Source organism: Tiliqua scincoides, chromosome 3 (genome assembly GCF_035046505.1).
Source record: "Tiliqua scincoides isolate rTilSci1 chromosome 3, rTilSci1.hap2, whole genome shotgun sequence".
Lineage (NCBI taxonomy): Eukaryota > Metazoa > Chordata > Lepidosauria > Squamata > Scincidae > Tiliqua > Tiliqua scincoides.
In genome coordinates, this window is record NC_089823.1 from 234,405,586 (window position 1) to 234,417,906 (window position 12,321).

General features: G+C 48.6%; 1 pseudogene; it reads right to left on the reverse strand.

Moving 5' to 3' along the window:
• Positions 1-2,027: 2,027 nt before the first annotated feature.
• LOC136646732 (5S ribosomal RNA) lies at positions 2,028-2,146 on the reverse strand (annotated as a pseudogene).
• Between the last annotated feature and the right edge of the window lie 10,175 nt (positions 2,147-12,321).

Below are 12,321 nucleotides of genomic sequence, written 5' to 3' on the forward strand. Positions count from 1 at the left end.
CGGCATGATTATTTTTTTCTAACCTTTCATGTTTTTATTTTTTGCAGAAATTAGAAGATAAATGGAATCAACAGGTATTTCATATGGAAAAAAAAGAGGCAGAGAAGCCTTTTTGTCACTGTTAAGTCAATGGAGTCATGTCAAATGTCTTCTAACTTTGGGATGTCTTCCAACTTTGGGATGGAACTTTGGCTATTATAGCGCCATTGTACAAATCGATGGTAAGGCCACACCTGGAGTATTGTGTCCAGTTCTGGTCGCCGCATCTCAAAAAAGACATAGTGGAAATGGAAAAGGTGCAAAAGAGAGCGACTAAGATGATTACGGGGCTGGGGAACCTTCCTTATGAGGAAAGGCTACGGCGTTTGGGCCGCTTCAGCCTAGCAAAGAGACGCCTGAGGGGGAACATGATTGAGACATACAAAATTATGCAGGGGATGGACAGAGTGGATAGAGAGATGCTCTTTACACTCTCACATAACACCAGAACCAGGGGGCATCCACTAAAATTGAGTGTTGGGAGAGTTAGAACAGACAAAAGAAAGTATTTCTTTACTCAGCGTGTGGTTGGTCTGTGGAACTCCTTGGCACAGGATGTGGTGATGGCGTCTGGCCTGGACGCCTCTGAAAGGGGATTGGACAAATTTCTGGAGGAAAAATCCATTACAGGTTACAAGCCATAATGTGTAGGTGCAACCTCCTGATTTTAGAAATGGGCTGTGTCAGAATGCCAGATGCAAGGGAGGGCAGCAGGGTGAGGTCTCTTGCTATCTGGTGTGCTCCCTGGGGCATTTGGTGGGCTGCTGTGAGATACAGGAAGCAGGACTAGATGGGCCTATGGCCTGATCCAGTGGGGCTGTTCTTATGTGGCTGATGTGTATAACTACCAGGTTCAGGTTGGAGGAAGCTGTAAGCCGGCTGCCCTCTAGCAAGCCCACACCTACCATCGGAGGTGCTCACCTCCACCTGAAAAAACAAAACCATCAATGCAAACCACTGCAACACCCGCCAGCAAGACAACAGCTACCAGTGGCTACCTGAGTTGAATCCTGCCTGGAGCACAAGGCAGACATCCACAGTGGGCCTTCCACTGGTATTTGGGCCCAAGTGCCATGTGCTGATGCCAGGCCTGTAACCAAAGTATTTATGTTTGTGAAGTATCTTCACTACTGGGGTCCATTTTCTTGATTTTTTTTTCTTGTTCCATCCAACTAAAAAACCCTCTCCTGTTCCAGGGTTTGTTCTTTAGCGAGGGTGGGGAATATTACAGCTCCCAAGGAACAAAGTGATAAAGCCTGGAAGCTCACAAGCACCGACACAAGTGATTTTAAACATTTATCTTCTTGCAGCACACTGACTCCTATGGTCTTCTCTACGATCTTCGTCTATTGTCACTTCCAGCTTCCAGGAGACTTCCTGGTTCTGCGGCTCTGGTCCTAGGGCAACTGTCTATAGTAACACGTTGTCTTCTTCTGCCAGCAGAGAAAGGACAATTTATCGCTACAGCCAGTTGCCCTATGAACACGGCCACAAGACCAGCCAGAGTTTTTCAGAGATTTTTCAACCTCTGTGCTCCAAACTCCCATGGCACACCTGCAGACCTTTCACGAAACACCAACGTGCTGTAGCACCCCGGTTAAAAATCGTGGACCTGCATGATGAGTAAGTAGAGAAGTATTGGGAAAAGATGAGCTTCCCTTCACTCCATATTTCTCCAATAAAGTTTGTAAATATCAAGGCAAAAGTCATTTGTCCATTAAAAAAAGAAAACACATTTCTGAGCCTTAGGGCTGTGCAGATATACTTGCATGCACTGTGGGTGCAATCTACGGAAATATCAGAAGCCAGAGAGATGGTCGAAGTACATTTCCAGCAGGCAGGGGCTTCACTTCTTATAGCTGGTTGGTTGGCAACCTTCAGTCTTGAAAGACTATGGTATAAGCCTACAGCACCCGGTATTCCCAGGCAGTCTCCCATCCAAGTACTAACCAGGCCTGACCCTGCTTAGCTTGCGAGATCATGGTATAAGCCTACAGCACCCAGTATTCCCAAGCGGTCTCCCATCCAAGTACTAACCAGGCCTGACCCTGCTTAGCTTCCAAGATCAGACAAGATCAGGGATGTGCAGGGTAATAAAGCTGGGTACATCTTATAGCAAGCAAAATAAAATACATGTGCATAATTTAAAAGCTTGCAGGATTTATTTATCTGGTTGAGTAGCGTAGCTACAGGGGGTGGTGCGGTAAGTATTGCAGGTAGCGCCATGCGACATGTAAGCAGTCCCTCCCACTTATCAGTGGAGCTATTCTGGGCAGGAACTGCAACTTACATGATGCATGGCAGTGCCTGCAATAATTACTGTGCTGCCCGCCCATTGCTATGCTGCTGGTCGGACATCTAATTTCATTTGCTTCTTTCTTAAAGGGGATGGACTACAGCTCAGTGATGAGGCAGCTGCTTTGGGGGCAGGTCTCCTTTTCAGTTCTCTACTGGTAAGGGCTGGAAAAGGCCCCGTTCTGAAACCCTGGAGAATTTCAGCCGGTCAGTGCAGAAAGCATCAAGCCAGATGGACCAATGAGTTGATTTGGCACAGGGCAACTTCATGGACAGGAACTCTTTGCTGCCATTTCTCAACATCCTGACCCTCTTCCTGCAGTTGTGATGCCTGAGAAAAATCAAAGCCTTGCAACACAACTCCTCTTTCTGAAGGGAATCCAGCACATCCTTCCTAGATGCGCTACACAAGGGAAAGATCTTTGGTGGTTAGGGCCTGCTGCCTTCGACCATCAAAGTCAAGCCGACCCTGAGCAGCAGTTTGCTCTGGAAAATCCTTGGGAAGAGGCCAACTTGGAGCAGGCTGTCCCTGTACAAAACACCTCCAACAGGAGATCTGTGCAAATCCTGAGCTTTCCAGCCCCCCTAGGCAGCACTTGGCAACTTGTTCAGAGCCACAACTTCCAGCTGGAGAAATGCAGGCAGGCTGCATGCTTGTTAACATGCGCTGATCATTTTAGGGCCTGCTCAAATGAGAGCCACCTTCGGTTTCTGGATGGAGCACATTTGAGCTTGAGCCCATTTCCTTTTCTTGTGCCTGCCCTGCCTGCCTTTTGCACAGCCACAGAAAAACAGCAGCCTAGCCAAGCCCAGTCCCTCTCTCCTTGGGATGCTAATCATGGCTATTCCAGTTATCTTCTGTAGTGCCACACTGCCCCCTGTTGAAACAAGCCTGCTGTTGCCATTCGTCTAGCACAGGTGCTGTAAGAAATCACCCACAGACTGTATAGGCAGATTCAACATCAGAACATAAGAAGAGCCCTGCTGGATCAGGCCAAAGGCCCATCCAGTCCAGCTTCCTGTATCTCACAGCGGCCCACCAAATGCCCCAGGGAGCGCACAAGACAACAGGCACAACCTGCGTCCTGGTGCCCTCCCCTGCATCAGTTCTTCAGCACAAAGTCTGCACATGGGATTCTGTTCAGAAGAGCCAATGACTCAGAGGGTGGCAAAGGTCAGGTCTGCTGCTGAGCTCCAACTACCCTTTCCGTCACGTGCTCAGTAACCTGTGAGATGCTACCAGTCGGAACACAGTAGTAAACTAATTAGAAAAGCCAGTGAGCCAATCTTCTGAGGTTCAGCTGCCCAACCAGCTTGGCATTCACTGTCACAATTAGTCTGGGTCAAACAGCATTAGTAGGGTATCACGTGAATTTATTGTGTCCTACCTCCAGACACCAAGTCCCTGCTCCTCCCCTCCCATCCAACCACAGAGGAAACCAAGAAAATGGGACACTTGGCAGGGGTTCAGATTGGGTGGCAGCCTGAACAAACACCTTCACAAGCCAAATTCAGAGATGCACACAGCGGAGTGGGTTCCACCTGAATCCCAGTCCCAAGAAGCATCTCCACCTGTGTCTTCCGGCTCCCCATGCGTTTCAGGCCATGTGTACCGACACAGGGAGTATTGCCAGGAGACAATGCGAAGGTCAGTTTTAGATGAGAGAGTGCAAAAAGTCACATCCTCCTTGGTGGGGCTCCACTCAGCCAGCATCAGGTTTGCAACTCGTGAACCACACAGCACAACTTCGCACAGGCACCGACCACACCTCCCTCTCTCCAGTCAGTCTCCATTTCTGCTCTAGGAGAAAAGTGACTATAAGGAGTGGGGGAGAGGCAGGTATGAGAAGGGTTCTGCAATGCCCTACCCACCCACCAAGTCTTCCCCAGAACACCGCCCCCCCCCCCAACATTTCTGTTGCTTTGCAACAGCTCAGGCTAGCCTTGCGCTTCTGAGATTGGAAGATTCATTTGCTAGTCTGAGCTCATGCCTTTGTTTCTGAGGCGGGCCAAAGCATCAGCTAGCCTGGTGCAGCCAGCCACCTCTCTATACCCTAAATTTCAAGCAACACCCACCCCACCATTTGCAATAGTGGCTGATGTTGCACTAGTTGCAAACCTGATGCTGGCTGAGTGGAGCCCCACCGAGGAGGATGTGACTTTTTGCACTCTCTCATCTAAAACTGACCTTTGCATTGGCGCCTGGCAATACTCCCTGGGTCGGTACACATGGCCTGAAACGCATGGGGAGCCGGAAGACACATGTGGAGATGCTTCTTGGGACTGGGGTTCAGGTGGAACCCACTCTGCTCTGAATTTGGCTTGTAAAGGTGTTTGTTCAGGCTGCCACCCAATCTAAATTTGCAATTTACAATAGTGGCTGTACACTAGGACACTAGGACACAGCCAGCTTGGAAGCATCAAGGTCAATTCCAGAAGATGGCAAAATGCCAGGCAATTCCTGGCAAGCCAAGACTGGCCAAGGGCTACCCCAGTGCCACCTGCACGACACTTCTCATATTGCACAGAACACCCAGGAAGGCCAGAGGCAAGTCTCCATCTACACAAGCCACTTCTTTCAGGTAAAGGGAGCTCACAGAGGGGAACTTGCCCAAGGCCTCCTGAAATACTGAAACTGCATGGGGGGGGGGGGATTTCAGGTCCTGAGCAGGTTTGGGACTATCCTCTGCTGATTGGCATTAACAGATCAGGATGGTGGTGATGAGCTGTTTTTTGTTCTGGTGTGTAGCAGATTTTGTGTTTGCAGATCTCAGAATCTTCTCATTACTCTTCTCAAACTCTTATGAGACAGATAGGTTAGAGACTACAATCATACAGAGCTGGTTGTGTAAGGCTGTCCCTTGGAAATCCTAGCTAGATTCCTGCCCCTGAAGACTGTTCATCATTAACTTAAGCACTGCCCCAAGAGACTTGTGGCCAGAACATGAGATTGCTATTAGGATAATTAGCTTTCGATGAAGGAGTCACTGAAGCCACCCACACTCCTACTAGGCATGCAAGTCAGAAGCATAGCCTCATGTTTACTAGCCCTGAACCTCTTAAGAAGAGACAGGGGCTCCAATCACATTGCTCAGGTATCTCCAGTAGGTCCCACATGTGAATTTCACAGAAACAGCTAGATGCTGTTGTCATGTGAAATAGCGGAAGTTCTCTCAGTCCAGTGTACCATAAATTCTTGCTTATCCCCATTTCTATCTTCAAGGGAACAGACATCAGCTTAAGAAAAAGACTGAGCATGACCAACCTGCTAGCACACCAGCTCTTAACTAAGCGATGGTGCCTCTAACCTACCTCCCCCATGTCCCATGCACCTGCCCAGCCACTCCCAGTCATATATCTTAATTGCGCAGTGCTTGCACATGTATGTGCACAGGAATGATGCCATAAGGAACCACAACAGCTTTCAGTAGGTGGCAGTAACCACTGCAATTGGGAGAGGACAAGCCAGGAACAACAGCTGCTAAAAGTCCTCGGAACACAGATGCAGGCCACCAGCCAAAGACCAGAGCCCTTCACAGTTCAGATAACTTTGAAAAGGTACCAGTCCAGTTCCCTTTCCAGAGTGCACAGTTGCTAGGCCCCATAGGGGCAAGAAAATGCAGGGCACTGTGGAGGGTGGGAAAGTGAATTGCACTGCTGTGAATTGCAGGGAATGCCATGAGGACGGCAGTGCTGAGTTCAGGCCTGGAGCAGGAAGGTGGTGGTAAGGCAGACCGTGAAGGAATGTGAAACGGTTCCAGCAAGCCACTGGGCCAGGTGTTGCTCTTTGGATGGATTCCAGCTCTCTCCTGCTTCACATCCCCCAGGAGAGCAGCACCATGGAACCAGGATCCAGCTGGGGTGGGGTGGGGGGGAAGGAGAGCCACAGCACCAGTCAGACCACCACCTGCAGGAGAACAAAAAAAGCAGGAGCTGGGTCAGTGGCTTGTCAAGTGCACAAGATTCTCGCTCCAGTCCAGATGGAAAGACGACTTGCTGAATCCCTTGGTACTCTATCCCCAGTCAAGAGGCACAAAAGGTGCACCAGGCTCTATCAGTTCAGTACGCAGCCAGGACAGTTTCGTTCCAGCAGGCGTTCCTGGAAGCAGACTCCCAGGTCTGTTCCAGGGCGTGTTCCACAGGGACATGAGCAAGGTGCAGCACTTTCTGAAAACCCAATGATGTTCTTTGTTCACAAAAGCCAAACCGCTTTTCCAATTTTCCTGAAATTTGGCTCAGAATAAGATCTGGTTCCAAGGGGCATCTGGAGATACTCTGGTTTGTACCAGGTACTCCTTTTTCTGTCACTAGCCTGAGGAGATGCACTAACAGTGTAAGCTATTTGGTGATCCAGAGAAAGGCTTTAGGACAGGGGTATCAATCACAAGGCCCAACAGACCAGATGTGGCCTGCAGAAGCTCCTTTTCTGGCCCTTGGTCTCTCCCATCACCACCATCAGCTGCTCTCAGCTACTGAACTGTGTTGAAGTCTTGCTGCTGAAAAGGGAGCCCATATGATAATTGAGCTCTCCCATATCTTGAAAATATGACCAAGATTTATGTGTTTTTTCTTCTACCATTTAAGAACATAAGAGCCCCGCTGGATCAGGCCAAAGGCCCATCTAGTCCAGCTTCCTGTAACTCACAGTGGCCCACCAAATGCCCCAGGGAGCAAACAAGACGACAGACACAACCTGCATCCCAAGGCCCTCCCCTGCATTTGCACCTAAATGAGAACAAAGTGCTTATGTCTGGCCATCAACTGCACAATGATATCACAATGGACCTCAGCAGGCATCCTGAATGCTATCTGGTCCACCTTACGAAACAAGTTTGACACTCTTGCTGTAGGAGACACAGGCCAAAGAACAACCCTCTCCCTGAACATGGTTGTGGCCTGGGCTGCTCCAGCCTTACTCTTCCTCTGGTTCTTCACCCACCTCCCCAGCAAACAGGACTCTCATTACTCTCCAAACCAAGAAGCAAGGAGGGGAAGCTGCAGCTGCAACCTGTCAGTAATCACAAGGCTATCAGAAGCAGACAGCAGACCTTTCCAGCTTGCCAGCCCAGCAATCCTACGGAGGTGGGAGTTGAATGGAACTGAAACTCAAAGCTGTGCTCCAACTGGTGTCTCCAATCTGAACAGCAGGACAGGCAACCAGCTGCAGTCCTTCTTGTACCAGTACTTACTGCATCTCCAGGAGGCAGTCAGAAATAGAGTGCAATTTAGGAAGAGAAAGCCTGTTTCAGGCAGTTTTCCACAACATGTTTTAGACCAAGGTTAGGCAGATTCCGAGGATGACTCACGCAGCCTGGGCACTTGATTAACAGGCAGCTTCCAGTCCAATTCTAAATGAACTAATTCTGAAACAAACAGTTCCATTTCAGTGGCACTTCGGCACTCAGCATTTCTTGGCACAGGAATTTGAGAGTCTATAGATCTCTGCTTACATTGTTTTTATCTGTTCACAGGCAGCCTCATACACCTACTGACCTATACATTCAGAAGTGAGATCAGAGCTGTCCCTAGATCCCTGGTGCCTGAGGGGACATGCTAAATGCTGCTCCCTTTACTTGGTGATGTGCTGATCCCTGCTCCTCCCATGTCTTGGATTACGTAAGAGCCCTGCTGGATCAGGCCGAGGGCCCAGCTTCCTGTATCTCACAGTGGCCCACCAGATGCCTCTAAGAGCACACAAGACCCTGCACCTGGCACTCAGGGGTAGGCTACCTGTAACAGGGCCGGGGTAAAGGAGGTAATTTGTACCCGGTCCCAAGGTCAGAAAGGGAGCCCAGGAGTCAAAGGAGGGGGCCCAGAAAGTTCCTGGGATCTTACATTTTCCTATCTCACCCAAACTCACTGCCTGCCTTGATGCTGGGGACACAGTGGCAGCTGCATACGCCCAGAAATGCAGCCACGACCCTCCCTAACACAGCGTCAAATCTGGAAGGAAACTGGCCTGCTACCACAGCTCTTTGGCTTGTGGAGCCAATAACCATGAAGGAGTGTATAGGAGCTCAGGGACACAGCTGCAGGACTACAGCTGCTGCAGAAATATGCTTTGGTGCACACAGTACACGGTCCATTCTAGTGTGAGCCTAAACACAATGAAGCTAATTTTCTGCAATAGATCTTCTATATTTCAAAGCTTTTAGAGAGACTTAGAAGCGTGTTTGGTTTTCCATATTATGCATCTAGCGGCCAATGCCGCATGGTCAGGCAGACCTGGGCTCTGCATCAAGAAGCCTTGTAGACTTGGGCTTCAAAGATTATTCAGTCTGTCAGCATCCCCCCTGCCCTATTTTGCCCCCTGTTATGCCTGCCCCCATTGCCCCTTCCCCCTTTGGGAAGGGGCCCAAAAGAAACTTTGTACCCCCTGATAAAATTCCTCTCAGAGGCCGTGACCTCTAAAACCCAGAGGTCGCATACTGTCATCATTACTTGTAACCTGTAATGGACTTTCCTCCGTAAATCTGTCCAAACCTCTTTTAAAAGCATCTAGGACAGGTGCCAGCACAATATCCTTTGGCAAGGAATTAGACAGATTAATTATTCACTGCTAAAGAAATACAGTGGTATTCAACCACTAGATGGGGTTGAATGAAACGGAATGTAATGGAATAATTTCATTCCATTACATTCAGCCCTAGCTAGCGGCTGAATGCAGTACAGCTCTATAATAATACATTCTGGAGTGACCCTGGGAGATTCGGGAGTGGGTCTTTAGAGCTAGTTTTAGCCCAAGCAGCTTGAAAACAGCATGGTATTGCCACATGAAGGCAGGAAAGCCCATTTTCATGTGCTTTTAAGAACATTTGAACTGGGACGACAGCATCCACAGTGAGACAAATCCAGAGATGCCGGCATCCACAATGCCAGGGCCCCACCGTACTTCCTTTTGTCTGCTCTAACTATCCCTCCAGACAATTTTGGTGGATGTTCCATGGTTCTGGTGCTGTGCAAGAGGCAAAAGAACTTCCCTCTATACACGCTGTGCATTTTTAATGTCTCAATCATGCCTCCCTTCTAGACCGCAGAGCCCTGAACATTGTAGCTTTTCCAAACACCTTCCTTTTGAGGAAAAAGACAAAGGGGAAGTGTGGAAGAGAAAAGACTGCTGACTAGGGCATTGATGGTCCTTTCCAATTTACATTATTAGAGGAGAGATAAGAGTCTCTCATCAATCTGCTCCTGAAGCAACAACCTTAGCTGATCTCAGGGATGGGTCAGCCCTGGCCCATTTCACTCCAGGGTACACATGAAGAATTAAAGAAACCTTAGCCTTGGAAAGGCAGCATGTCACTGGAACAGCATTCTAGAACCCCTACCTCTTCCCCAAAATGCTACGGGTGTGAGTTTTTTACTGGGGGGATATTCAGGCATGGGATCTCCCCACTTGAAGCTTTGATGTCCTCCCATAAGGAAGCAAACTCTTCTCGGCATATGCAGTTCTTTCAGTCAGTCAAAATAGCGCATGGCTGCTTTCTGTAACAACTGTGGGTTCCTACAGCAGGCAGGAAGCCTTCTCCTTTGTAGCAGACAGCCATTTTGCACCAGTCTCAGAGCTTAGCCAAGTCCCATGTAGACATAAAGGCAGGGGAGGAATACTTTAATAAGCAAGAAGTACATACTGCTGTCAGCATGCATAACTTCACAGCCAAGCACAGAGTTCTGAATGGAACTCCACAGCACTGAATGGAACTTCACGGCAGAAGACCTCGGGCAGATACCGCTGCCCGAACGGCCCCTCCTAACCGAGGAGTTAAGTCAGATAGAGGTTAAAAGAGAAGATGTTTCAGACCTCATTGATAAATTAAAGATCAATAAGTCACCGGGCCCTGATGGCATCCACCCAAGGGTTATTAAGGAATTGAAGAATGAAGTTGCAGATCTCTTGACTAAGGTATGCAACTTGTCCCTCAAAACGGCCACGGTGCCAGTAGATTGGAGGATAGCAAATGTCACGCCTATTTTTAAAAAGGGAAAGAGGGGGGACCAGGGAAACTATAGGCCGGTCAGCCTAACATCCATACCGGGTAAGATGGTGGAATGCCTCATCAAAGATAGGATCTCAAAACACATAGACGAACAGGCCTTGCTGAGGGAGAGTCAGCATGGCTTCTGTAAGGGTAAGTCTTGCCTCACAAACCTTATAGAATTCTTTGAAAAGGTCAACAGGCATGTGGATGCGGGAAAACCCGTGGACATTATATATCTGGACTTTCAGAAGGCGTTTGACACGGTCCCTCACCAAAGGCTACTGAAAAAACTCCACAGTCAGGGAATTAGAGGACAGGTCCTGTCATGGATTGAGAACTGGTTGGAGGCCAGGAAGCAGAGAGTGGGTGTCAATGGGCAATTTTCACAATGGAAAGAGGTGAAAAGCGGTGTGCCCCAAGGATCTGTCCTGGGACCGGTGCTTTTCAACCTCTTCATAAATGACCTGGAGACAGGGTTGAGCAGTGAAGTGGCTAAGTTTGCAGACGACACCAAACTTTTCCGAGTGGTAAAGACCAGAAGTGATTGTGAGGAGCTCCAGAAGGATCTCTCCAGACTGGCAGAATGGGCAGCAAAATGGCAGATGCGCTTCAATGTCAGTAAGTGTAAAGTCATGCACATTGGGGCAAAAAATCAAAACTTTAGATATAGGCTGATGGGTTCTGAGCTGTCTGTGACAAATCAGGAGAGAGATCTTGGGGTGGTGGTGGACAGGTCGATGAAAGTGTCGACCCAATGTGCGGCGGCAGTGAAGAAGGCCAATTCTATGCTTGGGATCATTAGGAAGGGTATTGAGAACAAAACGGTTAGTATTATAATGCCGTTGTACAAATCGATGGTAAGGCCACACCTGGAGTATTGTGTCCAGTTCTGGTTGCCGCATCTCAAAAAAGACATAGTGGAAATGGAAAAGGTGCAAAAGAGAGCGACTAAGATGATTACGGGGCTGGGGCACCTTCCTTATGAGGAAAGGCTACGGCGTTTGGGCCTCTTCAGCCTAGAAAAGAGACGCTTGAGGGGGGACATGATTGAGACATACAAAATTATGCAGGGGATGGACAGAGTGGATAGGGAGATGCTCTTTACACTCTCACATAATACCAGAACCAGGGGACATCCACTAAAATTGAGTGTTGGGCGGGTTAGGACAGACAAAAGAAAATATTTCTTTACTCAGCGCGTGGTCGGTCTGTGGAACTCCTTGCCACAGGATGTGGTGCTGGCGTCTAGCCTAGACGCCTTTAAAAGGGGATTGGACGAGTTTCTGGAGGAAAAATCCATTATGGGGTACAAGCCATGATGTGTATGCGCAACCTCCTGATTTTAGGAATGGGTTAAGTCAGAATGCCAGATGTAGGGGAGGGCACCAGGATGAGGTTATCTGGTGTGCTCCCTGGGGCATTTGGTGGGCCGCTGTGAGATACAGGAAGCTGGACTAGATGGGCCTATGGCCTGATCCAGTGGGGCTGTTCTTATGTTCTTATGAACCAATACAGTTGAGATTTAGAAACTGAAGAGGCAGCTCCCCTCAATGTCAAGTGATTTTTTAAAAAAATAATTTATTGGCTGAAACTATGTGACCATTTGTTTCATGTTGTAAAAAAGAGAGAGAGAGCGAGAGAGAGAGAGATCCTCTCTCTCTCTCTCTCTCTCTCTCTCACACACACACACACACCCCTTTCTGCCCTCTCTTAGGTGTTCATTTTCTCAACTGTCCTGCAAAGCATCCAGAATAAGACATTTGTACATGATGATTCACAGATAAAACTGCTGTATTGACACGTCTGGGACCAAAAAGAGACCATCACAGTTCACTGTCAACACTCAACCTCCACAAGGGAAAATGCCACTGCTGGATTCTTCAAGCCCCATTTGGCTAGCAGGGATTAAAAGTGACTTGCTCTCATCTCTCAGCCAGGGGGCAGCAGCCGTCTCACCTGGAGAGCACAAGCTTTTCCGTTCCTCTGAATGCACCTCCAACCAAAAGGG